Genomic DNA, 27407 nt, shown 5'->3' with positions numbered 1-27407 from the left:
CCTCTTGGAGCTTCACACGGCTGTAGTGGAGACTGAAGAAATCTAGGACCTTATAACTTAGTTAATCGAATGCTAAGGAGGACATGCACGTGGTTCCTAAAGACTCTGGGCATGTTGTTTTTTGCAACCTGCACTTTTTCCAAAGTCCCTGATGATTTTCTCACGATGAGGGGCAGAACTACCTGCACACCACAGCTAGTCATGCGCTACACACGTGCACTCTGATGTCCACAGGGGTTTCTTCTGTTCGTTTCTATCTAAGTCAGGCAAAGGCAAGGCATGAGCTATTCTTTAATACAATTTTTTCCTTCCTACATCTCTGATGAACCCCCTGTTGATCGCCAGTTTGCCAACTCCTGTTGAAGACTGTACCACAATATCTAGGACAGAAACCTAGTCCTGCAAAAATAACAGCTTCAGAATATTGACTAAACATTGCCACTGTATTTATAGGTAACTTCAGATTAACTATTCTTGACTCCACGTCTTCATATCTTAAAGATATATATATCATCAAGGTGCGCAGAGGTAGAATAAAAAAATACAACACAGTAATTTATTGGAGCAAAGCATTATCACTGTATCTGCCACTTGTACCTTCAATATATATGTCATCAAGGTACACAGACGTAAAATTAGGAATGAAGTATCTATAACTTACCTAGATCATATAGTGATAGTCAGGGACGTAGCTTCAGAGAGGGTGTTTGGGGAGTTACACCCCTTTAATAATTGTATTTTATGATAAACAGTTGGGTGCAGGTGCTTTCAGTCAGGTATTGTGGCGTCTGTTGGATTTTACCAGGGATTTTTACATAACACAGACAAAAACACACACACGCTCTCTCTCTCTTTGTGCTCTGAAAGCCTACAAAAATGTTGGTAATTTTACAAAATATAGGGTATGATTACAACTTTGGAGGAGGGTGTTAATCCGTCCCAAATGTGATGGATATCCTGCCCACCGTATTACAAGTTCCATAGGATATAATGGACTCGTAATATGGCGGGTGGTATATCAGTCACATTTGGGACGGATTAACACCCTCCTCCAAAGTTGTAATAGGGCCCATAGTGTTTTCTCTCACTTACTACCTCTGCCAATCCGCATTTGTCTCCTTTTCCACTGCCCCTTTATTTCCCATCACCTGCCCTGCTTGCCATATTTGTTGGAATATCTGAAGCTCACACCACATGCCCAAATCTTTCTGACCAAGCTACACCCATGGTGGCAGTCGACATTCTGGAGTCAATATTTTTACATGCCGATATTACAAACTCAATGAAATGGTACTCTCCTTGACGAATGACACACAGAGGAAGAAAGTGCTATTTTTGTTAGTGGAAAGTCTTAGACTCATCTACTTCAGTATGTTTCCATGTATACCCCCTCCAACCTCACTCAGAATTGAAAATGGTGACACGGTGTGACTGAATTTGGATATAGTGATATTTAAAATAATCCTATTGCTCTACCTTTCCACCCCAAGCCCCAGGGATGTAGCCCACTGGGCTTTTCAAAAAGCAAACCTTTAGTTTCTCCCTGAGATTAGTTATGGGCCTGATTCACAAAGGTAACTTACACTTCTGAGTAAGCTTAAGCTTTTGAGTCAGTTTACTCTTTTCAGCATTCACAAACTCTGAGTGTAAGGGAGACTCCCCTGCCGGGCAGTGATCTCCACATGGTAAAGTATAGGGAAAAATAAAAAAGTGTACTTAACTATAAAAAAGTACACATATTTTTTTGTTAAATATTAATGTAAATTAATTTGATATATTTACATAAATGTAAAGCAAAATTTTAAAAAATGCAATAGCACTATCAAAATATTTGTGAATTAAATCTTTATTTAACGGAAATATATTAAGTTGAATTAAAATTATTTTTCTGGAAATTAAATTAAAAAAATAAGTTCCACCATAATATGACAAAAAATATGTGCATTCACAATTATTAAATGTGATGTATAGAATTAAATAAAATGAATCCACTTTTTCAAAACAAAATTTACATTTGTTTTTAAAAAATAGGTTATTAAAATATTTTAAAATTAAATATGGACTATTGTATATATTTTTAAATGTCAACATATATTTATTTGTATTTTTAACTATTTTACTAATTTAATTCAACTTAACTTTATTTATTTTGTGATTTTATTTTGAGTTCCTACCTCCATTACTTTCTATATGATGTTGTTGCAGTATCAGTGGTTGGTCAAACGTAGTGGTGGACTGGCTACATATTCTTTTTATTAGTAACTTGCACTCCGAGTTTATGAATACTGAAAAGTAGTAAACTTACCCAAAAAGGTAAACTTGCTCAAAAGTGTAGGTTAGCTTTCCGAATCAGGCCTAATTTTGTTGTGACACTTGTTTTGGATCAAACTCTGAGGGTGCAATTTTGAAAGATCTAGATGAACAATTTCATTTGAGAAATCAATAAAGTTGATTATCAAAAAAAGAAGAAACGTCACTTTCAACTTATTCTGCAAGTTCTTCAACTGCTTGTATTGGTCTACAGGTGAAGCATGTATCCCAAGATCTGAAATGTACATCTAACAAAATCTCACCTAAAATACCTGGGTTATTTTATTTATTACTAACAATTAGGTCCTAAATGATTCAAACTGCTGTTGAGTGCACACAAATTGCAAGCTTTGCAACTCTACTAATATTGGTGTAACTACACACAAATACAATGAGCAAGTACTCCATTTCTCCACAGAGCTTGATACAAGAGGAAAGGAATACTGCAATTACGTGCAGGATCAGTGTAGCATCAATGTAATTCTAGGTAGTTGCCTTGTGGTGCCACACACTAAGTAGCAGTACAGAAACTAAATGTGGAAATAGTTTGTTTTTCTCAGACCATCACTGTCTGTTGCATTAGTTGTACATGCCTGCCCCCCAAATGACCAATAGGGGATCAGAATGAGCCTGGGCTAAGGAAGAGGGCTGTACCCTTATTATGGCCCCTCTGCTGTCTGCACATTGCATGTTTTGTGGAGGAGCGGATGGCTGGAATTTCCATTTTATTCAGTGTTTTCCACACAGTGCTGCACTGGTCTATGAATGGGAATAAAGTAGAAATTCATGCATCAAAAGAAGTCACAATTGCAAGCATCAGATTATTTTATAAGAACTGAGATTGTGTGCCAGGGTAGGTAATGGACCCTTTTTGCTGTTAGTGATATTCAAATTGTTTGTGTGGGTGGTAAGCTGCTACAGGAGCTGCCCATGTGCTTCACCTGTTGTGTAGGAGGTGCATGAAACACAGGTCATGTGAGGAGCCTGAATGACCACAGACATCCACCTACATTTCCTCAGCAACAACTGCTCATCACCATTGTTCTTTACAGACCTCGTCCTATGCTGCCTTGCAGTTAGACACTGATACCTATTGCCTCCTCGTCCCTTTTTCTCTGAGTTAGGCATATAAATCATTTTAACTAGCCATAGTTTTTCTTTTCAAGGCTGTGGACAATAGCTAACGTTAGTTTCTTGGCCAAATTTATTTTCTACTATTACTAATTCTCCAAGCACATTTATATACTTGAAAGGAATATTGTAGCATAGAATGGAATGGAATGAACACAGGGTCTCCATAAAACACCACCAGAGAAAAGGGTGTTTGTGTGCATAGACATTCTAAAATACTTCTTAACTCTTTCGCTCAGGTTTGTTTGCTGCCATGAAGATTGCATGCAAAACGTACAGGGCAGTTGTGGTACATTTGACAAATAAACCATTGTGGGGACCTCTTTGGACCTTACTGGGGTCAGGCTCAGAGCTTTAATTAATCTTGTGACAAATACACTGAAGAAAGGGTGTGAGGAGCACAGCACCAAAAAGAGACTGGGCATTTTCCGTGCTTCTGTATATCAGCCCAAATAAACCCTTATTTCTCTCTCACTGAAAAGACTTAGAGGGGGAAAAGTTAGGGATATTTTTAAAGAGGCCAAATTCAATTATTTACAAATATACATAGCTGATTTTAGATTGATGGAACACATACCACAATGCTGTTAGCTTCAAAAAGATAAAGAACAGTGATTTGAGGCGTGACAATGAGGGAATTAACACAATTTGAAGGCCTATTACAAAACACAATAACATAGATGGCAGATTATATAAATGTACAGGAACCAACATTCACCCATCTCAAAAAGAATCCAACCATAAAAACTGTAATGAGAAAGAAAAGGTATAGTTCCGTAGGAGGCAGAACTGAATGTGTGATCTACACTATGATGATTCATAATTCAACAATTTGTATGCAGAGCATAGAAATCCAACTGAAAGTCATGTACAATTCGCTTTGAATCTCGATTTCTGCAGAAATCCAACAAATGCAAGTGGGAGTATGCCTCTAAAGGAACCATGTTGCCCATATGGAGGGATTCCCCATGATTGAAAGTTCTCTGAGAATATGTCAGACCATTATGAAGGAACTCACGTTTTTTATGAAAACAGATTCATACTGTATGCTATGCATGAGGCACCAAAACAGTTGGTACCTTAGAAACATTTACTAGGATATTATGCACGCAATTCTCAACAGGTGAACCAGCAACTGCAGCAATCTGGAGCACTGATAAAACACCAATAAAGATTTCATTTCAGCTCAGGGATGGAAACCATCTGTCTATGAAACATATCACCTAATTCAAAAGTAATGACTTATCTACATTTCAAGCTATCCTGTCTAACCCTTTGCATTATGTGGCAAAATTGAGAATGAATTTCACGTGCCCATATTGGCTATGAGCACGGGGCTTGTTATATAAGTGGTTTTACTACTTGTCTTTGATGCTGAAAAACCGTTGATAGGACTTATTTGCTGAGCTAAACCAAAGAAATACGGCTAATGTTTTTTGCCTTGAGCAGCATGCAATGGAGAACATCATGCTGAATATAGATGGAACACGAGCATTATGTTGTTACACAAAAAGAAACTGGGTGAATAAACACACTTGATCTAGGGGGAAAGTGGAAGATATCAAGAGAGGGAAGAGGTAGGGGGAATTATTATTTTTAATTATTGTTGGGGCAGAAGTGCTACATGCACGATAAGCGGGTGTGTAGTCTTTGCCGGAGTGCCCAGCTGGTTGTGAGTAGGGTATCCAGAGTTTTTGTTTGGTCCTGGTGTCACGTTAATCCAGCATATGTGGAAAGGCCTAGGCCTGTCACTGGTAGTATGCAAAGCATGCTTTACAGCAGGCACTGGGCTACTGTCAATTCCATGGGTAAATCACACAGCAGTGGTGGCAGTGTACTAAGTTTTTGTGAATCATAAATGTGGCCAGACCTTTTTGTCTGTGTCAATGAAAATTAGGTCTACTGACCCATCTTGGTTAAATTTCCCCTGTTATGGGAACCCCAGATCATTGTGCTGTCTTCTATGCATGCAAAGAGTGTGTATGTGCAGTGAGAGAATGGCACAGGCATGGGTCTAGAACTCTGTGTGTGCTGAGTGTCTGAATACTGGTACCAGTGGTATCCATTTCGGATGGCTCCTAGTTTACAGTAGAACAAGATGGAGAGTGGATATAGCCTCACCAGACAGTGGAAGTGTATTGACTGCATTCCTGTGGCTGGAGGCCGGCACTGAAGTGAAAGATGATGGAGCCAGGGCTCCCCTTAGAAATTCAATGAAAGCCTTCTTAGCAAAGGGCTGCTGACCCTTGCTATTCAAAAGATGGTAGGTACTGCAGTTACATGGTACAAAGGGGTGGGACTGCAGTTTCTGTTGTTCAAGGTGTGTTAATTTCTAGGCAGGAGCTATAGTTTTGTCTTACCACGATTACTGCTTCAGGAAGGATGATGACAGAGAGGTGCAGTGATCCCACACTTCATTGCGCCCTAGGTTTGGATACTGCTACTTGAATCCATCATCTTTGCTATCTGCGGTGAGAGCCAGCTCCTTGCACATTACCTTTGAAAGAGAACTAACCCAAAAAGGTTCTGAAACCTTAGTCGAAAATGTACATGCATCCCTGTCTGGAAAATGTACAGGAGAGTTGGATTCAAACCACCCCCACCTTGCTCCAGTCCTTCATGAACAAATAAGGGAGTGTTCCATAGTGTACTTGAAGGAAAGGGGTGTGTCAAGGACCAGTGTCTGCAGGGCAGCCTGTCTCCCTGAGTTGAAAGGATATCACCTGAACACTGTGCACTGTGCTGGAGGAGCTGAGGGCCTGCCTAGGAGCCTGCTCAGAGAAGGTAGGAATGTGCCTGGCCCTTTAGGAAGAGTGACTGTCCTAGAGGAGAGACGTTCACACTTTCAGCCTTGGGAAATGTCAGAGAAAGTAAGCAAGTAAAGGGGGGCAAAGTCAGACATGACCTGTTTGTTACAGGCTCTCCTGGTCTCTTTGATCAGTTCTTGTCTTAAATTGTACCAAGACTTCTACAAGTACAGAGCATAGTGTGTGGTCAGCAGCCTGGTGCTATCACTATCCATGTGAGGCCATTGATCAGTACAGAGACCACAACTGCCAAATACAACCACATGGTCAAGAGTTTCCTGGGGACCACCACTACCAACCCAGGATCCCCCCTCTGCAACCTTCCTAGGAAGGCTACAAATGCCAAAGACAAAAGCCCCTGTGTGAGACACTGAGTCAAATTTTTCCATCAGTCAAGCTGCTGCAGGAGCAAGACCACTATGCGTGTCTATCCTGCACAAGCTGAACTGTAATAACAGAACACAAGTAACTGAAGGTCTAAAACTGTGAGTGGAACGAGAGACTGAGGAAGCAGATCAATGTCTGGGGGACAAACTTAAGACTTTTACTGAGTAACCATAAATAAAGCTTAACTGTTGGATGCATATGCAACTTGGGGGTGATTTTATTGAACTACACCTTTGTCTAATCTGTGCCTTGTCTAAAACTGCACACCAGTGAGTATAAACACTGAGGAATTTAGTTACAGGAAATGATACCAAAGGGTGCAGCGCCTCAAGGAAGAATGCAAAAAGGATCACAACACCATGTCTTATTTCCCTAATTGCGCTGTGTCATGGTATGCTGTGTGATCAAATAACCTTTATTTTTTTAATTCAAAAGATAAGCACTAGGCTAGACAATATCTTACTTTGTCTATAGACTGACTACAACATTCTGAGCTGTTAGCCCCTCCACACTGCCTTCCTTAGAAGCTTTTGACTGTTCACCCTCATTACCCTCAGAGTTAAGTGCAGAGAGGATGTTGTTGGCCCAGTTTGCAGAGCCATGGCATGAAGGACCTCAGGACATTACATGCAAACAACCTCAAGTACCGGGGTTGGGGCCCAGTAGCCCCGGTCTGCTCTGTGGCCTTCAAGAGGGGTCCAACAGCTACTTTATTTGGGAGACAGAAAATCTATCTAGACTTGACACAACTGTAAAGTTGTTGTCTTCCCTCTTAATAAGCATAAAGAAAAAGGGTCAGGAGCAAATTAGGACAAAAGACGCAAGGCAAGGCTAGGAATGGATCATAATGCACATCAAAAGCAAGGTAAGTCGAAACTGTATGAAGGCTGGGAGAAATATGAATCCAATATTAGTTATTCAAACCCAGGTACACAGGATGAAACTTGAGGGAAGCACCCTCAGTCTCCCATTTAAGAATGATCACCAAAGGGAACACTGACATATCAATGAGAGAGGCAGCAGTCAGAGACCTACCAGCCAGAGAAACTGTGCAGCTAGAATGCCAGAAGCGTATTGCATGATATCATCACCATGGAAAAATAGAAAGGGGAGGTTGTGCAGTTTAAGGGCCTTCGGGCAAAAGATACATGGTGACTGGTAAAAAGTGAGGGAGATGCAAAGAGCTTCCTGATCAGCTATCCCTGTAGAACTTTGTGGCATTTCTCATCGTATTTGTGTAAGCCTAATAATGGCACGTTTAGCGATAAGGCTCTTAGGGATACCCTTAGGCAAATGGAAAATGTAAAAGCAAGAAGTCCTCAGGTGACACCAGGCACATGGCTTATTAAACTGCCTCATGTGTGCCACCAGTACTGTCATTTGAAGGAATCCCAAGAGACCTTTGATTAAGGACCTCGGTGGGTGATAACAGCACAATCAGGGAAAGGACCACACATTTCTCTGGTGATACCTTTATGGGTCTAAGCCCAGCCGACAGATTTTATCTGACTAGTGTATGTATGTTTGCATCATAGTAACAGAGCACAAACCAAGATGAAAATCAGTAGTCAAATGTATGTTGAGTTGTAGAGGAGACTATTCCACATTGCCTATAGTGATTAGAGGTAAGAGTGATAACTGGGCTGCTTTGTGATGAGATCAAGTGAGAAGGCAACAAGCAGCCTTCTATTGGTTATAAGTAAGGCTCCCAGTTATGTTTTTTTACAGAAAAATAAAGAGAGAAACCCATCTATTTCCCGGTCTGTATTTATGATTAAATATGGATAAATATGGAAAATGTTTTTTCTTTTAGACAATTTGCACTACTGTCAATCATGAGTGCTAGGTCAATAGTTGTGCAGACTAGCAGACAGAGGAGTTTCAAAAATGTTAAATACTTCCTAATGAAGCTTTTATAGCTTCATTAGAACAGCTGTTTAAGCTGCTCTACCACACAAGTGTTTGAAATCATCATACTGTAATTTAAATAGGTAAAACCCATTGGCCACTCAAAAATGAGTAAACATTTGTTGGTTAAATAAATGCGGAAATATACCCATGGTAGCTTCATTTTTTAAACTAACAACAAAATAAATACAGATACATACAAATAAAGTACACAAAAAATAAATATTGATAAATACAGACATAAATGTCAAAAAAAAAAATACCAGAAAACCGGGAGCTCTATTTATAAGTGTGTTTCTCCCTGAAGAAAGGTGTTTTACTCTCAGGAGAAATGGGGCAAACTTGATATTTGAGTATTCACAAAGATGGAGAAGGCTTTTCTGCAGTTCTAATATTTTTATGTCTTCTTGGCCCCTTGAGATGTGTTCGACCCCCACTTTATTTTCTTTCTATACCAGACAGGGTAAGTACTCACAACTCAAATAAATGTTGTTTGTGTGGTTGATGAGGTATTGCTAATATGGTCAGTGACTTCCATGATCAAGCTGTTGCTGCTTCCTGTAATCTATAAATCAAACTCATAGTAGTTGTTTGGGAGGCAGAGGAATGGAAGTATCTGTAAAGGACCTAATTATACTTAATTTATTAATTAGATTTTTCATGTTTTCATCAGAATGCTAAATGTGGTAGCCTATTTAGGTGAGAACCTACAGGAGCATGTGACAGTGGAAGTGAGTCATATTTCAGTGATGAGATATTTTGAGAGAGTGTTATCAGTGTCTGCCATTTCAGCTCAGTGACAGACTAAGGAATAACATAGATAACAAGCATTGGCAAAGCCAACAGTTTTCACCTATGTGAATATATTAATTTTTTCAGTGTGTTTTTACATGGTGCACAGCAGTGCGAGCTGCTGAGCAGCATGGCTTAAAGTAAAAAAAAAAAAAACAAAAAAAAAAACACTATCACGTGGCTATCATTGACTGAGTCATAGTACTTTTTATTTTATATTTTACTTTAAGCCATGTTGCACAGCAGTCTGCGCTGTTGTGCAACATGTAAAAAAACAGCGGGATGGTGGGGTCAAGCAACACAAAGAAGGAGGATGAGAAAGACACCGGAGAGTGGGGGGAGGGTTGGATTAAACCACGGGGATGGTGACAGACGAAAACAAAATAGTGGGGTTGGGAGGGTTAAGCAACACAAGGGTGGAAATGACATCATAGAGCAGAGAAAGGAATGGTTTGTATCAGATCAATGAAGGAGGAATGGGTACTTAAAAAAAATATTTTTTTTAAAGTACCCATTCAAATTACAGATGAGAGAACTCATTGCTTAGAGCCATGTCACATGAACATTTTTAACCTTTTTCTCAAGATAAAAGGGTAACCGCTAGGCGAGCGTCAGGGGGAATTCTGTGCTCTTGGCTCTTTCCTGGAAAACACCATACAGATGAGGTGAGGATGTGGCATAACAGCCAGTGCTGCTGACTTTGAACATGGGGAGCCAAGTTTGAGTCTCTGCATCGGGTCAGCATACTGTGATTCTGGGCAAATCACTGAATCTGCCCGCACCTACAAAAAACAAATGTGTAATGTAATTAGTGCTCATGTAAAGCACTCCAGTACTTCCAGGTCGATATAAAGGTGCAAAAAAGTCCCTTTTACTAAACTGCAAGCATTATTATGTATTAACCCCTTAACTGCTGGGGATTCCCCTACCAGTACAGAGCCCTTTTTGGCTGTTTAAGGTGGTATGCACTTTGGGCTCCATAACATTTTTTCCAAATAAGGTATCCAAGCCAAATATGTCTCCTTTTTTCCAACATCCTTTCTAAAAGTACCCATGGTTTGTGGATTTCCCTGGAGGGGACAGAGAAAATAGGCAAAATATAGCATCACTTTGAGTTTTGTGGGAAAATAGGAAAAAAGTGCTCTGGATAAAAGTGTCTTTTTTTTTATTAAAAGGGTTATCAACGAATGGTTTGCTGTGCTAAAGTCACCATCTTCCCACCTTTCAGGAACACGCAGAGCTGAATAAACAAAAACAACAAACTTTTTACCACAGTTTAGACATTTTCCATAGATGTCACCCATTTTTCCTATTTCTTGTACTCTCAACCAATGTGAAACCCATGGGTGATCCATAAAAGCAATAGATTTCTGAAAAGTAGACACAGCTCCGTATTCAAAAAGGGGTGTTAGGTAGCTCCCTCAATGTTTTCCCAAAGAAACTGTTGAAATAAAGAAATACAGAAAATGTGTAGATGAAAACGGCCATTTGTGAAAATGTTCTCATCTGTAACTTTTTTACACACAGGCCGATTTACAAAAGCAATATATCATTACGTCTGCTAGACCCTTCTGGTTGCGGGGATATAAAGGGACTGTAGGTTATACCGAGTTGCACCGTACTATGGTTTTTCACAGTGCACTAAGTCTAGACCAATTTATATGGTGGAATATGCAGAGTGAAAAATGTGTATCAAAGAAACCTATGTATTTCTGAAATGGGCACAAGATATGGAGTTTAGAAGTGGTAGTTATTTCTACATATCTGAACTTGTGGGTACCTGTAGTGTATGATTGAGAGGGTATTTTTCAAAATGTCTTCTGTCTTACACACTGGCTTAAATTTGTAAGACACAAATGCAGAAAAATCCAATAAGTAACAACATGTTCTACTATTCTATGCTCACATGTGTTTGTTGATAAAAATAGTACCTCACTTGTGAGGGTAGGCCTAGTGACTGAAACACAACAAAGCATCACATTTTTCAACAGAAAGCGGACCCATTTTTATGAAGTAGATAGCTGTGGATTTTAACCCCTAGCTCAGCCGGCACCTGGGGAAACCTAGCAAACGTGCACATTTTTGAAAACTAGACACTTGGGGGAATCCAGGGTAGGGTGACTTACGTAGCTTTCAACAGGCAATTTTTTCTTACCAAGAATCCCTTGCAAACCTCTAACTTTGGCTAAAAACACATTTTCCTCATATTTCTGTGATCAAAAGTTCTGGGATATGGAAGGAACCACAAATTTCCTTCCACGTAGCATTCCCGCAAGTCCCCTAATACAAATGGCACCTCACTGGCACAAAACGCAACATGGATACATCACATTTTTCCACTCAAAACTGACCCTTTTTTTCCACAGTGTGTAGCTGTGGATTTTGGGCCCTAGCTCAGCCAGCACTTAGAGAAACCTAGCAAACTGGCACATTTTTTAAAACTAAGCACCTGGGGGAATCCAGTGTAGGGTGACTTGTGGCTCTCATCAGGCTTTTTACCCAGAATCCCTTGCAAACCTTAAACTTTGACTAAAAAACACATTTTCCTAATATTTCTGTGATGGAAAGTTTTGGAATCTGCCGGGAGTCAGAAACTTCCTTTCATCCAGCATTACCACAAGCTTCCCGATAAAAATGGTACCTCAATTGTTTGGGGAGGCATCGTGCCTGCAACAGGAAATGACCCAAAACACAACATGGATACACCACATTTTTCCACTTACAACTGACCCTTTTTTTGCAAAGTTGGGGAGCTGTGGATTTTGGGCCCTAACTCAGTCAGAACTGAGGGAAATCCAGAAAACTCGCACATTTTTGAAAAGTAGACACATAAGGAATCCAGGGTGGGGTACTCTGTGGGGCTCTCACTAAGTAATTTTACCCAGAATCCCTTGCAAATGTCAAGTTAGGTTAAAAAAAATACATTTTGCTTACATTTCTGTGACAGAAAGTTCTGGAATTTGCGGGGAGCCGCATATTCCATACAACTCCATGATTCCACTTATCCCCTGATAAGAACAGTACTCCTCTTGCGTGGGTGGGTACAAGACCACGACACAAAAAGGCTCTAAAGCACTATGTTGAAAGATTAGCAATTGGGGTAGCTGCAGTATTTGGGGCCGTGCTTTAGTGCCACCCTTGCAAATCTGCGTCACACAGACATTTTGAAAACTAGACAACCAGGGAGTTCCAGGATGGTGTACCTTGCGTGGATCCCATGAGGTTTTCTTACCCACAATGTCCTGCAAACTTCAAACTTTGCCTGAAATCATAGATTTTCATTACATTTCTGTGAAGGAAACTTCGGGAATCTTCAGGAATCCACCAAAATCCTACTACCCAGCATTACTCTACTTGCGCTGATAAAAACGCAGAGCCGTTGGCTTGGCTGGGACTAGTGTCCGCAACAGGAATGGATCAAATCAAGGTCAATTGCGAATTCGATTGGGTGCGATGAGGGGGGGAGAGCATGGGCCCACACCTATGGGAGCCGCCCCCCTAAAAATACTGCATATATTTAGTCCCTGGTGTTAGTGAGCTTTATGCCCCCTAAGGGGGACAAAGTGGGGTAATTGACCCAATCCTCCCCGAGGGGGCGCAGAAAGACTGTCTGTCAACTTGTTGGGGTGGGGGCATGGCCATAACCATGGTGGGCAGCCCCTATCCCTGTACTCTTAATAAAAAAAATCCTTGGAGTTTAGTGGGCTTTCTGCCCCTGTCCCCCGGTTGGACAGATTGGAGAAATCGACTCCATCTGCCCTCCGGGTGGGATAGGGTAGGAAGACTGTCACTATAGTTTTTGGGAAGGTGGGGGCATGCCCATAGTGGGCTGTCCACACCCCTATATTTATTATATTTATTTTAAAAATAGACCCTGGTGTCTAGTGGGCTTATTGCTCCTTGGGAGGGGGAGATATGGGGTACTTAATCCAATCTTCCCCACAAGTGGGACAGAAAGACTATTTCTCTTGTTGGGGTGAGGGCATGGCCCCATCCCCATACTTACAAAAAAAACATTCCCTGGTGTCTAGTGTGCTTTCTGCCCTCTGGTAGGTGGGAGGCAGGGGACTTTCATGTAGCTTTTGCAGGAGTGGGGTATGACCATGCCCATAGTGGGAAGCCCCCACACCTATATTTATTTTGGAAATAGACCTTGGTGTCTAGTGGGCTTTCTGCCACCCACCCCCTCAGATTGGTGACATCGGGGTAATTACCCCCATTTGCCTTTCAAGGGCAGAAAGTCTATTCCAATATGGGGGTGGGAGGAGCACAAGCCCTTGCCCAAGGGGAAGCTCCACCAAAATCCTAGTGTCTAGGGGTGGACCCCTGCTTGGTGAGCGCTCTCCTACGCCAACACCCAAACAGAGGTCCACTAGGGAGAAATATTACTGGAAAGGGGAAATTCTCTCCTTTCCAACGATACCTCTCCCACACCATTCAGTGAAGGGGGAGCTAAGATATGCCCCTTGAGCACTGATGCAGTGAAAGTAAAACAAGCCCATTGGCTCATTTGATGATACATTTATCAATGCCTGAATTTGATAGAGTCTTCCCTTTGTGGGGTCTGGAGAAAGCAACAAAGGGATGCAGTGTCTTTCTAAATGATTTACTCAATATAGTACATTAGGACTCATTTTACGTCCATAGTTTGGAAAGGCCATTCTGCAACAGAATCAGTCTGTGGGGAAAAAACACATGAAGTTCAACAGATTTGTTAACGTGGAAGGGAGAGACCATCTGATGGAGAAATGTGGGACTGGTTTGAAGGACCACCCTATCCTTATGGACTTGGATAAAGGGTTTTTCTAGGGTTAATGCTGTAGCTCACTGACACGCCTGTGTGAAGAGATGGTAACAAGGAATGCCATCTTCCAAGAGAGGCATTGAAAGGGGCAGGAGTGAGGGACTCAAACGGCCTATGAGTCTTGTGAGTACAATTTTGAGATTCCATGCCGGGGCCTATGGAAACTGAGGAAGAATGACACTCTTGTCTGAACCCTGAAGAGAGAGATGTGTTGTCTATTCCGCCAGTAGGAGGCCACAGCAGCCAAATGTAGACATATGAAGGTGAATGTTAAACCAGAAACTTGCGGACATTGTAGTTAACAAACAATGTCCTGCACTGAGGCTCCAAAAAGATCATTGTGTTTTGAGTGAAAGCAGTACACAAATCTTTTCCACCCTGCTGCATAGCGGGCCTGGGTGTTAGGTTGGCATACTTCTCTAACCATGCTCATGGATCCAGGAGGAAGGTTGAAGTAATCAAATTCTATAACCTCAGGAGCCATTTCGCAAGGTTCAGCAACCCAGGGTCTGGATGACTGATTTCTCCATTGGTCTGCATGAGAAGGTTCGGCCTGTTGGGGAGCCTTTCATATGGAATCAAAGAGAGTTTGAGCAGAGTTGTGAACTATGGCTAGCAAGCCCATGTGGGCGCCACCAGGATGAGCATGAGGGAAGCAGGCCAAAGCGTCTGTACCAGAAATGGAAGGAGAGGAAGAGGGAGAGGCGAAAAAATGTAGGCAAATATCCTTGACCAGTTCATCTATAGTGCATTGACCATGGACTGTGGGTGTGGGAACCTGGAGGTAAAATGTGGGCATTTAGGCGCTCATTATGACTTTGGCTGACTTTTTACAAGACCGCCAAAACAGTGGGGGTCAGAAGACCGCTCTTCCGACCACCATATCACAAGTACTGAAGGATTTCTGTCACATTTTGGGCGGAAATCCTCCAGTAGTCATGCTGGCAGTCGGAGGCGCATGGGTGGTTCCACCACCGTCCCCCAAAAGGACTCCACCAGCCGTATTACGACCTGTAATATGGCCTTGCGGTGTCCTGATGGCGGGGCACTTCCGGCGGTGGAAGTTGTGGGTCCCGTTCCCTTGCTGACTACCTCCTTGCCGGACAAGGTAAGTTGGGCGTCCAACAAGGGAGGGGAGTGGGAGGTGTTGTGTGTGCATGTGTGAGTGGGTGTTGTCTGTGTGTGTGAATGTACGTTTTTATGCATGTGTGTATGGGTGTGTGTATGCGTATGCAAATGTATGTTGTATGTGTAGTTAAATGTGTGCATGAACTTTGAAGTGAATGCGTGTATGAATGTTGAAGTGAATGCATGTATGGATGCTAGTGAGTGAATGCGTGTATGGATGCTTGTGAGTGAATGCGTGTATGTCCGTGTTGGTGAATGAGTGTATGCGAGGTGCATGAATGAGTGTATGCGGGGTGCGTGAATGAGTGTATGCGGGGTGCGTGTGGGTGTCTGTGTGCGTGTATGCAGGGGGAGGGAGTGCTGTAATAGAAGGGGGATGGTGGGGGGTGCTGTACTAGAAGGGGGAGTGTGAGGGGGTGCTGTACTAGAAGGGGGAGGGTCGGGCCTGTACTAGAAGTGGGGCTGGGGAGTGCTGTATAAGAGGGGGTTGGGGTGTGGGGCATTGTTCTGGGGGGTGGGGTTCTGGTATGTAGGATGGGGTGGGAGGGTATTGGGCTTGCAGAGCTGGGGGAGTTGTCTGTCGGTGACAGTAAAGAAATTTCCTGTCATCTGTAGCCTTTCCACCAGAGTTTTCGTTGGTGGTGTTCCCGCCGCAGAAACCCTGGTGGAAAGCTGACTCCTAATACCGCCGGGTTGGAGATACTAATCTCCAGCCCAGCCGGTCCAACCGCCCTGGCAGTACAGGCGGGGATGTGGCAGGTTGGCAGAGGCCAACCCACCACACTCATAATGTGGCGGTCTTCACCTATCGAGGGTGAGACCGCCAGGGTCATAGTAAGAGCCACAGTGTTTTCTGCGGTTGCAAACTGTAGGAGGCTGGCCTGGCTTATAGTGGGTACCTTGTGGTACTTACACCTTGTGCCAGGTCCAGTTTTTCCTTATTAGTAGATTAGAAGTATTCTAGCAGCTTAGGCTGATAGAGGTAGCTATAGCAGAGCAGCTTAGGCTGAACTAGGAGACATGCAAAGTTCCTACTATACCACTTATATCACTTAGCACTAAATCATAAGAAAACACAATACTCAGAGTTACTAAAAAATAAAGGTACTTTATTTTAGTGACAATATGCCAAACGTATCTCAGAGGATATACTCCCTTAGGAGGTAAGTAAAATACACAAAATATACACACAAACCAAAATCAGGTAAGTAAACAGTTAGAAAAGTAGTGCAAACACTGTAGGACACAATAGAATGCAATAGGAGACAATAGGCCTAGGGGCAACACAAACTATATACTCCAAAAGTGGAATGCGAACCACGAATGGACCCCAGGCCTAGTGTAGTGTGTAGAGGGTCGCTGGGAGTGTAAGAAAACACTAAGGGTGTCCAATATACCCACCCCAAGACCCTGAAAAGTAGGAGTAAAGTTACCCTACTACCCCAGAAAGACAGTAAAGTCGAGATAGGGGATTCTGCAAAGACAACAACTGACTGCAAAGCACTGAAGACGGATTACTGGACCTGAGGACCTGCAAAGGAAGGGGACCAAGTCCAAGAGTCATGCAAGTGTCCAAGGGGGGGGGGGGGCAGGAGCCCACTAAACCCCGGATGAAGGTGCAAAAGGGCTGCCTCCGGGTGGAAGAAGCTGAAGATTCTGCAACAACGGAAGGTGCCAGGAACTTCTCCTTTGGTCAGATGTCCCACGGTGTACTGGAGGATGCAGAGTTGTTTCCACGCAGAAAGACTGCAAACAAGCCTTGCTAGCTACAAGAGTCGCAGTTGAAGATTTTGGGTGCTGCCAGGGCCCAGAAAGGACCAGGAGGTCGCCCCTTGGAGGAGGAGACAGAGGGGGCGCTCAGCAACACGGAGAGCCCACACAGAAGCAGGCAGCTCCAGCAGAAGCACCTGAACAGGCATTCAGAAGATCTGAGCACGACGGTCGACTCAGCACAACAAAAGGAAGTCCCACGAAGTCGGAGTCCAACTCAGCGAGTTGGGCAATGCAGGACGGGGGTGCTGGGGACCTGGGCTAGGCTGTGCACGAAGGAAGTCACGCAAGTGTCCAAGGGGGGGGGGGCAGGAGCCCACTAAACCCCGGATGAAGGTGCAAAATGGCTGCCTCTGGGTGGAAGAAGCCAAAGATTCAGCAACAACGGAAGGTGCCAGGAACTTCTCCTTTGGTCAGAAGATGTCCCACGGCGTGCTGGAGGATGCAGAGTTGTTTCCACGCAGAAAGACGGCAAACAAGCCTTGCTAGTTGCAAGAGTCGCTGTTGAAGGTTTTGGGTGCTGCCAGGGCCCAGAAAGGACCAGGAGGTCACCCCTTGGAGGAGGAGACAGAGGGGGCACTCAGCAACACAAAGAGCCCACGCAGAAGCAGCAGGCAGCTCCTGCAGAAGCACCTGAACAAGCATTTGGAAGATCTGAGCATGACAGTCGACTCAGCACAACAAAAGGAAGTCCCACGAAGTCGGAGTCCAACTCAGCGAGCTGGGCAATGCAGGACGAAGTGCTGGGGACCTGGGCTAGGCTGTGCACGAAGGAAGTCTTGCAAAAGTGCACAGAAGCCCTAGCAGCTGCAGTTCAAGCAGTACACAGGATTAGTGTCTGGCGTGGGGAGGCAAGGTCCTACCTCCACCAAATTTGGACAGAAGGGCCACTGGACTGCCTGTGACATTTGGATCCAGCTCCTGTGTTCCAGGGACCACGCTCGTCAAGATGAGAGGGGACCCAGAGGACCGGGGATGCAGACATTTGGTGCCTTCGTTGGCAGGGGGAAGATTCCGTTGACCCATGGGAGATTTTTTCTTGGCTTCCAGTGCAGGGTGAAGGCCGACAGCCCTCAGAGCATGCACCACCAGGAAACAGTTGAGAAAGCCGGCAGGATGAGGCGTTACAATGTTGCTGGTAGTCTTCTTGCTACTTTGTTTACGGTTTTGCAGGCGTCCTTGTCAGAAGTCGAAGAGGGAAGTACAGAGGAACTCTGGTGAGCTCTTGCATTCGTTATCTGGTGAAATGCCCACAGGAGAGACCCTAAATAGCTTGCAGAGGAGGATTGGCTACAGAGAAAGGTAAGCACCTATCAGGAGGGGTCTCTGACGTCACTTGCTGGCACTGGCCACTCAGAGGTGTCCATTGTGCCCTCAAACCTCTGTATCCAAGATGGCAGAGGTCTGGGACACACCGGAGGAGCTCTGGGCACCTCCCATGGGAGGTGCTGGTCACTTCCCTTTCCTTTGTCCTGTTTCATGCCAGAGCAGGGCTGGGGGGATCCCTGAACCAGTGTAGACTGGCTTATGCAAGGAGGGCACCATCTGTGCCCTTCAAAGCATTTCCAGAGGCCAGGAGAGGCTACTCCTCTCAGGCCCTTAACACCTATTTCCAAAAGGAGAGGGTGTAACACCCTCTCTCAGAGGAAATCCTTTGTTCTGCCTTCCTGGGACTGGGCTGCCCAGGCCCCAGGGGGGCAGAAACCTGTCTGAGGGTTGGCAGCAGCGGTAGCTGCAGAGAAAACCCCGGAAAGTTAGTTTGGCAGTACCGGGGTTCTATGCTGGAGACCCGGGGTTGCATGGAATTGTCACCCCAATACCACAATGGTATTGGGGTGACAATTCCATGATCCTAGACATGTTACATGGCCATGTCAAACATACAAACATACATATCAAACATACTGACAACATAGGGTCTTCACTATGAGCACTGGGCCCTGGCTAGCAGGATCCCAGTGAGACAGGAAAAACACCCTGACATATACTCACAAACAGGCCAAAAGTGGGGGTAATAAGACTAGAAAAAGGCTACCTTCCTACACAAACAGGTCTATTTCTGGAAAGCCCCACCTGTGAAAGTAATGGAGGAGGACTTAAGCGTGGCGCTCCCACTGGTGGGTTTTTTGTCGCATCCTGCTGACAAGGTCGGCAAAGTCGCCGTTCATCCCTGGAAGGTACTCAGCCAGCAAATACATTTTGTGAAGGAGAGCCCATTGCCAAATGCTTTGGGATAACTGAGAGTTTTGGCCTCCTGTTTCAGAAGCTAATACATGGCTGTCATATTGTCAGTGGGACAAGAACAACTCTGCTTATCACGTGAGGTAGGAAAGTCTTCAATGCTAGATAGATGGCTAGAAGATGATATGGAGACCCTGTTGTGTGGGCTCCCATCGGCCTTGAACAGTCAGATCCTGTAGATAGGCGCATCATCCCATAAGGGAGGCGTCCGTTGTGACGGTCCTCTGAGGAACAGGGTTGAGGAAAGGCCAAACCTAAAACAGGCTGATGGTGTTCCATCACAGCAGAGAGAGACATGTTTAGCGGCCAATCAACACTAGTGTCCAAATCATACCCTGCTTGAGACCACTGTTGCACTAGGCATGCTTGCAACTGACTCATGTGTAACTTAGCATAGGGTACTGTGGCAACGCAGGAAGCCATCATGTCTAGGAGCCACATGAATGGTCTGACTGTGACTTGTTGATGTGGCTGGAAAAGAGTGCTTGAAAACACTGGATCCAAGCACGGTTTGCACAGGCCATGCCTACCTCTGTGTCGAGAATGGCTCCCAAGTACGGTTGGATCTGGAGGGGTTGGAGGTGGATTTGGTGGAGTTGACGGTAAACCCTAACCTGTAAAGCAGGTCTTTTGTGATGTGTGTGGTTGCGACATAGCTGGCAGGCGGCACTCTTGATAAGCCAGTCATTCAGATAAGGGAAGATGTGGGTGCCCTAACTGCGCAGGTGTGCGGCCACCACCTCAAGGCACTTCGTGAACACCCAATGTGCAGTAGTAACCCTAATGGGGAGTACTTTGAATTGGTAGCGCTTTCCGCTGACCACAAAGCTGAGATTTTGGTGATGGGCCTGATGTATTGGTATGTGGAAGTAAGCATCCTTCAGGTCGAGGGCAGCCTGTTTGTAAGCGACTACTAGGGAGTTGGGTGGGAGTTGGACGTGAATATAAATAAGGTCAGTAGGGGATGCTTTGTATTTTTATCTACCCTCGGTGTTATGACACAGGGTCCTTAAATATGTCAGGCATGTGGCAAAGCATGCACGTAAGCATGGGGAGGTTTTGAGTAGAACAATGAGTGAAGAAGAGGGTTTCAAAGAAGAAGTCCTCCTCTAAGGGCTCTGCATGAAGGTCCACTTTGTGAAATAGGGCCGGTCTAACAACAAGGCCCTGATAGCATGTAGAGTCGCCCAGAGGAGAGAGACAGCAGGGTGCAGGTCCCTAGGTGGGTCTGCATCGTAGGAGTCCCTGGGGTCAACCTGTGGAGGGATGTCATAGGTATTGTCCCTTCCCCCAAGCTCGTCCATGTCAGAATAAGGAGACCCTGGGGGTGTGATATCAAGGGGGTCCCCTGAGAAGCAGTTGGGGGAAGGCTGAGGAACAGAGTGAGGGGATGGTTGAGCGTGGGGTACAGGGCTGGTCACCCTATCTGCCTTCTTATGCTGCTTTGCTGGAACAGGAACGTACAAAGCTTCTTCGAAGGACAGCTGATACTTGGATGCTGGAGCAGCAGTAGACTGCAGAGGGCAGGCACAGATCTGGCCTGTATGCTCATTGACCAGGTGTTTCTGTCTTGCATCAATCTCCTTTTGCAGCTTGTGTAGTATCTGTTCAACAGTGCTGACAGCGAATTCGAATTTGCTGGTCGACACCGAAGCCCTCAGCACCAAGGGTGCCTTCAGTTTTGGGGCTAGTGTCTGGTCAGCGCCTAAGCAGATGTAGTCAGTGCCAGTGCCGGTAAGTAAGCACCGAAGCAGTTGGCTTTGAGGGTTTCCTCGGCTCTGCGCTGGAGCTGGGCAGAGCATCTGAAGTAGTTTGTTGTTGCTGACCATGGCCTGAAGGCAATGGCAGTCCGAAGACCTTACTCAGTGTCTAGGGGGAGAGAATGCCATAATCACTGACTGTTGGGCTGGCGGAAGATCTTCGACTTCCTGCTCGGAACCTGAGATTTCCATGGGGGAGAAAGGTTGTTCACCTTCAGCCGAGGGTTGTGGATGATGTTCCACCGCGAGGTCCTCGGAACCGAAGAGTTCTGGGGTGTTAACACCGCTCCTGTGCAACATCTTGAGCCGATCAGCTTGATGGTCGCAAAGAGTCTTCTTGGAATGGAATAAGTGGCAGGTGTCGCAGGAGGCCTTGTGCTCAGGCAATAGGCACAAATTGCAGAGCTGATAGAGGTTGCTTCAAGGGTATTTCGTATGGCAGCAAGGACAGTATCAGAATGGTGTCCGTTCCATCACCATTAAGGCATGGTAGAAAGACGAGACTGAGACGGAGGTAGGGCATGAACAGAAAGGCCCATGAAGGGCCTTGGCCCACCTGAACACATCTCAAGTGAAGTAACAATCATCTACCCAAGACAAAGAGTAAGGGGGACGAGATGGAAGAATAATACAGACGAAGGGGAGGAATCAGTATAGAATGAAGAGAGTACTGCAAAGTTGTTTACCAAGTGCACATGCCCGAACCCAAAGGAGAGTCAAAAACAATCTAACAATGGAGTTGATGACTATGCACATTACCAACAAGAGGAGAGGTCACACTGTCTTGTGACTCAAAAGACTTCAGGTGTCATTACGAGTTTGGCGGGTGGAAAAGGCCTCCCGACAAACCCCTGTGGTCAGGTTGCCTCCAGTGCGGCCACCTTCCTGTGGGCCCCATTACAAGTTCCCTGCTGCCCCAGCAGGGAACAGCCCATAACATTGACGCGGGCTCATAACTGAGCTGGCGGCAATGTTGCAGTGCGTAGGGTGGAACAGCAACCACCGCGCTTTTCACTGTCTGCAGTGTCCACAATTAAGAGGAAGGGCACAGACCTTGAACTCATGCTCAAAGGTGCTCTGGTACTCTCGCGGTGCAGGAAGTACATTTTGGCCACATTGCCCTCATTGTAGCTGGCAGGGCACTTCATCCTTCAGCAGTCTGCACAAAGGATGAGGGGTATAGACCTTGAATTCACGCTCAAAGGTGCTCTGGAACTCCCGTGGAGTGGGACACATATTTTGGCCACATTGCCACCAATGTAGCTGGGGTGGGACTTCAGCCCCCAGGAGTCTGCACTAAGGAGGAGGGGCACAGTCCTTGAAATCATACTCTAAGGCGTTCTGGGACTCCGGTGGCTTGGAACGCACATTTCAGCCACATTGCCCTCCCTGTAGCTGCGGTGGGATTTTATCCCCAGGAGTCTGCACTAAGAAGGAGGGTCATAGACCTTGAACTCACACTCAAAGGCACTCTGGGACTCCCGCAGCACAGGATGCACATTTCGCCCGCATTGCTGAGTCATCCCCCACTGGTCTGCACTAAGGAGGAGGGCATAGATTTTGAACATGCGCTTAAGGCACTCTGAGACTCCAGCGGCACAGGACACACATTTCACCCACACTGTCCTCTTTGTAGCTGGGGTGGGAACTCATCCCTCAGCAGTCTGCACTACAGAGAAGTGGCACAGATCTTAAACTCGTGGGCCGTGTGCGGTATGCACTCAGGTAAAGACCAGACCAAGAGCGGGCCAGTCTTCCCCGTCATTGCCAGGAAGAGGTACGACAGGGCCACCGCGCTTGGCCTGGCTTGCACGAAGGTAGCACCTTATATGTGTTTTTGTTTAATTACTGCACATATAAAAGTGGCCCACTATGTGTCATGAGTTGATGCAGCTAAGTGCCTTTCTACATCCGGAAACTCTTTCCCTGGTGCTTCGGAGACATCTGTCTCCAATTGAATTCTGTGGGGGATACAGTTGCCACCGCTAAAGGGGGTATCAAGTCAGCCACCTCCAGTAATACTTTAGCATTAATTCCAATAAGAGGAGTACTTTGGGCAAGGTCCAGGCTGGCAATGTCTGTATTGCCCCTAACACCTTGACAAAGCCAATTGAAGATGGCGCAGAATGCCTTCCTCAGTTAGCATTGCACCCTTAAACAGAATTAGAAGGTGCAAGCTGACCGCTCCAAAATGGGCGCTGGTGCCCAAACCCTCTTTGGCCGACAAGGGCAGCTGTTCTTCCTCCACCCTCGCTCAGCAGAAGAAGAGTCCGTCTACATCCCAATTAGCCCTACTTAATTCAATCATCAAAGAACATTGCAACAGGTTGTGTACAAAGTTGGAGACGTTTTGAAGGATTTGAGAGACATTTTACTGACTAAACTTCAGCAGGGGATAGGGAAAATCTTGGCTCCCCTTGGTTCACACACCAGGGCCAACTACATATAGCAGTGAACTCTAAGCCTCACCAGCCTGTTTTAAAAACACCCCATACTGATTCCATTGATAATATTGTGTTACTGTCTGCTCGATCTAGCCATTTGGTGTCTAATTCACACAGGGGAGAGCTCGTCGCAAGGAAAGAGTAGAGCCTCCACATACCAACCACGCCCTGTTACTCAATAAGTTACATTCTCCTATGTACCAAGATGGAACTTCACCCCCTGGTGCTCCCCATCACCGTCACCTATATCTTCTTCCTGAGTTGATCCAGTTTTTGATTGTTATGAATCAAGTCCTGTCACTACCCCCAGCAAGGAGGGAATCCTAGTTGGCCTTGAAACACAAAGTTGTCCTTTGGATTAGGTCAAGCTCCGGCTGGGTAGATGATCTCTCATTGCAGATCCTGACAGTGAGGATGGTGCTCTGGGTGAGCCACAAGCCAAAATCATCTGTAGGTGACTGCTGTTATTAATTTCAGGAATCTACGGTTGGTGGAGAAATTGCTTGCAGCTCTGAATTATCTGACTGACTTTCATGATCAAATCAGAGTCCTGGGTATCTATTATAAACCCATTATACCCAGGGCCATCTGGGGGCAGCAATTGCCCAGAATAAGTCAAGTATAGTGGCCCCGGCCCTGCGATCCCTTTGTGTAATAATTTTTCCCCTTTGAGTAAACTTCAAGCATTGATTGGCATGCAATGTTGTCCGATTCCAGTAATTGCCCAGCCCCTGCTGTGGATAGAGGTGTTTCCACCAGGTTGGACTTGGGGCCGACTTTGTTTCTAGAGTTGTTAGAAATTGAGTCTCTAGTTGGCAGTGGTTTGCAACCTGTTCAAGAAGGGACCCTCACTCTAGCCAGGGAAAGGGAGCAACACAGGTAAGATAACCCCTGTTGAGCAGCCAGGTTTATCTCAGAGGCAATGTGTAAAGTATTTGTATACACCCACAGTAACATAGTGAAAACACTACAAAAGTACTCCACACCAGTTTGGAACACTAGCCAATATTTATCTGGGCAAAACAAGAGTAAAACGACAAAAATCCAACATACGCAAGCAAAGTTAAGAATTTTTAAAGATTAAGGGCCAGATGTAGCAAAGGTTTTTCCCCATTCTGTGTCTATGGGAAAAAGTGTTTGTACATATGGCCCTAAATCTCAGTAATGTGCTTAGAAACACAGTAGCTCCAACTGAGGCTATCACGACATCTTGACAGAGTCATTCCCAACAGTCCGATGGCACTCGGGAGGGAGTGCGGGCCGTCATGGAGTAGCACAGACCCTAGGCACAGTACCTTTGAAAACGACGAGGAATCAAAGATGTTGCATGGATTCAGGGAGGTGAGGCATCCCTGGAATCGGTGCAGCATCAGTTTCTTACTGTTACCATCATTGGTGTCTTACAGCTACTGGGGAGGCTTTGGTTCCGCACTGTGAGGCAGGGAGGTGAGGCGTCGGTTCCTTATGATTGCATAGGAGGTGATGCAGTGTTGGTTCCTTACGATCCGACAGGGTTGATGAATCCAGCAGGTCAAGACGCAAAGCATTGACTTCGCCATGTTGCGATCACACCACGGGCCACAGGTGCTGCAGCCAGTTGTGTGTCCCAGACATCAGGGACGCAGCACTCAGGACTCACGCTGTGGCGGGACTTCGGTGGCACGGCAGCAGCATTGGGCCTGTGGCATTGTAGGAAGCTGGCCTGGTGTGTGGTGGGTACCTAATACCAGGTCCAGGTCCGGGTCCAGGTATCACCTATTAGTGTAGTGTAGGCAGTGTCTAGAAGCCAGGCTCTCTAGATGTAGCTGTGGATGAGCAGCCAAGGCTTATCTAGGAGACATGCAAAGCTCATGCAGTACTACTGTAGTCACACAACACTTACACACATGAAAGAAAACACTCAGTGTTACAAAAATAAAGGTACTTTATTATGGTAACACAGCACCAAACATACTATTGAGGCAATAATCCCTTAGGAGGTAAGTAATACACACGATATATACACTAGTTGTTAGAAATAGGCATAAGAACAGTTAGAAAACAGTGTAAACACAAAAGAGAATAGCGACCCAAGGGGGAGCACAAACCATATACTAAAAAATGGAATACGTGAGTTGGACCCCCACCTAGGTAAGTGGAGTGTGTAGAGGGGTGCTGGGGCTACCAGGAAAGCACAAAGGTAAGTACTACAACACCCCTCAGCAACCAGGAAAGCAGGAGTAAATCACTAGTATTTCCCCAAAACACCCACTCAGAAAAAAAGAAGAGAATTGCAAAACTCAGAGGCGACTGCAAGAAACCAATGGTGGATTCCTGAAGAGGAAGACCTGTGTAAAGAGAGGATCAAGTCCAGAAGACACAGCAGAGTCCAGTGGGGGTAGGAGCCCCTTGCAACACATTTATAGCCACAGTTCACTGCAGGTTCTGTAGTTACAGTCTTGTCTAAAGACTGTTTTTCAAATTGACATTAGAGCAGCGTTGAATTGGATGTTGGTGTCAATTGACTTTGACAGCCGTAGTTCAGAGTTCAGTTCCTTCTGAACTGTCCTTTTGTGAAGTCCACATTGAAGGATGAAAAAAGAAGATGAGAAGACATTGCTGCCAGGAGTGATTGTTACATGTGCATGGAGAAAATTGATTCCGCTGAAATGCCAAAGACATGTGGGACAGCCCTCAAAGCCTCTTTTTCGAGGTTGTTAGCGTTGACTGATTGTGGCAAAGTTTACACAGATGAAAAGATGATGCTGTTTTGACACTAAACAGGTGTGCCTCTTGTTCACAGAGATAATCATGGATTGTAGGAGATCCAAGCTGTCTTGTAGGGCTCATGCTGTCTGCTTTATGAACTAATCATCTAGCTAGGAAAAAAAACTCTCTTTCTTGTGCAGCCATTGAGGTCAGCATTTCGTGAATATTCTTGGGGATTATTTGAAGCTAAGTGGTAGGAACCAGACATTACTTTTTTTTTATTGAGCTTCTTGAGTTATTCTTAAACACTGGCTGTTAGACCTGACAGCCTTCGGGTGGTCTTCCCCCAACCTTTTGCCTGCCTCCGTCCTTCCATTTGTCTGATCTCGTTTTGCTGGTTTTAGGACTCTGCACACTTTATCACTGCTGACCAGTGCTAAAGGGCGTGTGCTCTCTCCCCTTAACATGGTAACACTGGCTGCTACCCAACTGGCAAATGTAATTTACCTATTAAAGTGCACTAAATGTGTCCAGGGCCTGTAAATTAATTACTAGTGGTAGGCCTGTGGCACTGATTGTGCAACCCACATAAGTAGCCCCATAACCATGTATCAGGCATGCCAGTGCAAGGCCTTTGTGTGCACTTCGACTTGGCATTTAAAACTACTTGCCAAGCCTTAAACTCCCCTTTCATTACATATAAGTCATCCCTAATGTAGACCCTAGGTAGCCCATGGGGCAGGGTGATGTGGAAGTAAAAGGCAGGACATGTACTTGTACGCTTTACGTGTCCTGGTAGTGAAAAAAGTCATTTTTCACTATTGTGAAGCCTGCTCCTGTCATAGGCAAGCACTGGAAATTCTCTTACATACCTTTAAGTGGTCATTTCTGATCTGTAAGGAGTGGCATTATCACGCTTGGTATAGTTGGAATGGTAGTGAAAAATCCTGCTCACTGGTGAAGCTGGATTTCACACTACTATTTTAGAAATGCCACTTTCAGAAAGTAGGCATTTCTCTGCATTTACTGCTCTCAGTGAATCTTGTGCTGGTTGACAGCTCCCCTTGTGCATGCCACCCAGACAGACATAAACACAGGACACTCATCTGCATTTATCTGCATACTGATGGGTCTTCCTAGGTAGGAAGGGTGGAGGGGCTCTCTCTTTTACACATCAAAGGATAGTGGCTTGACCACACACAAAGGGAATGATAAACCCCACAGATCTCCTGGCATA

General features: G+C 45.1%; 1 protein-coding gene across 2 annotated transcripts in view; it reads right to left on the bottom strand.

Moving 5' to 3' along the window:
* Positions 1-27407, bottom strand: part of BTRC (beta-transducin repeat containing E3 ubiquitin protein ligase) — a 1279452-nt gene that overhangs the window by 295840 nt on the left and 956205 nt on the right. The gene's annotated exons all lie outside the window — the stretch shown is intronic.

Source organism: Pleurodeles waltl, chromosome 6 (assembly GCF_031143425.1).
Source record: "Pleurodeles waltl isolate 20211129_DDA chromosome 6, aPleWal1.hap1.20221129, whole genome shotgun sequence".
In the NCBI taxonomy this organism is placed as follows: Eukaryota; Metazoa; Chordata; class Amphibia; order Caudata; family Salamandridae; genus Pleurodeles; species Pleurodeles waltl.
The sequence above is the reverse complement of the archived record's forward strand: the minus strand, read 5'-3'. Positions and strand labels throughout refer to the sequence as shown.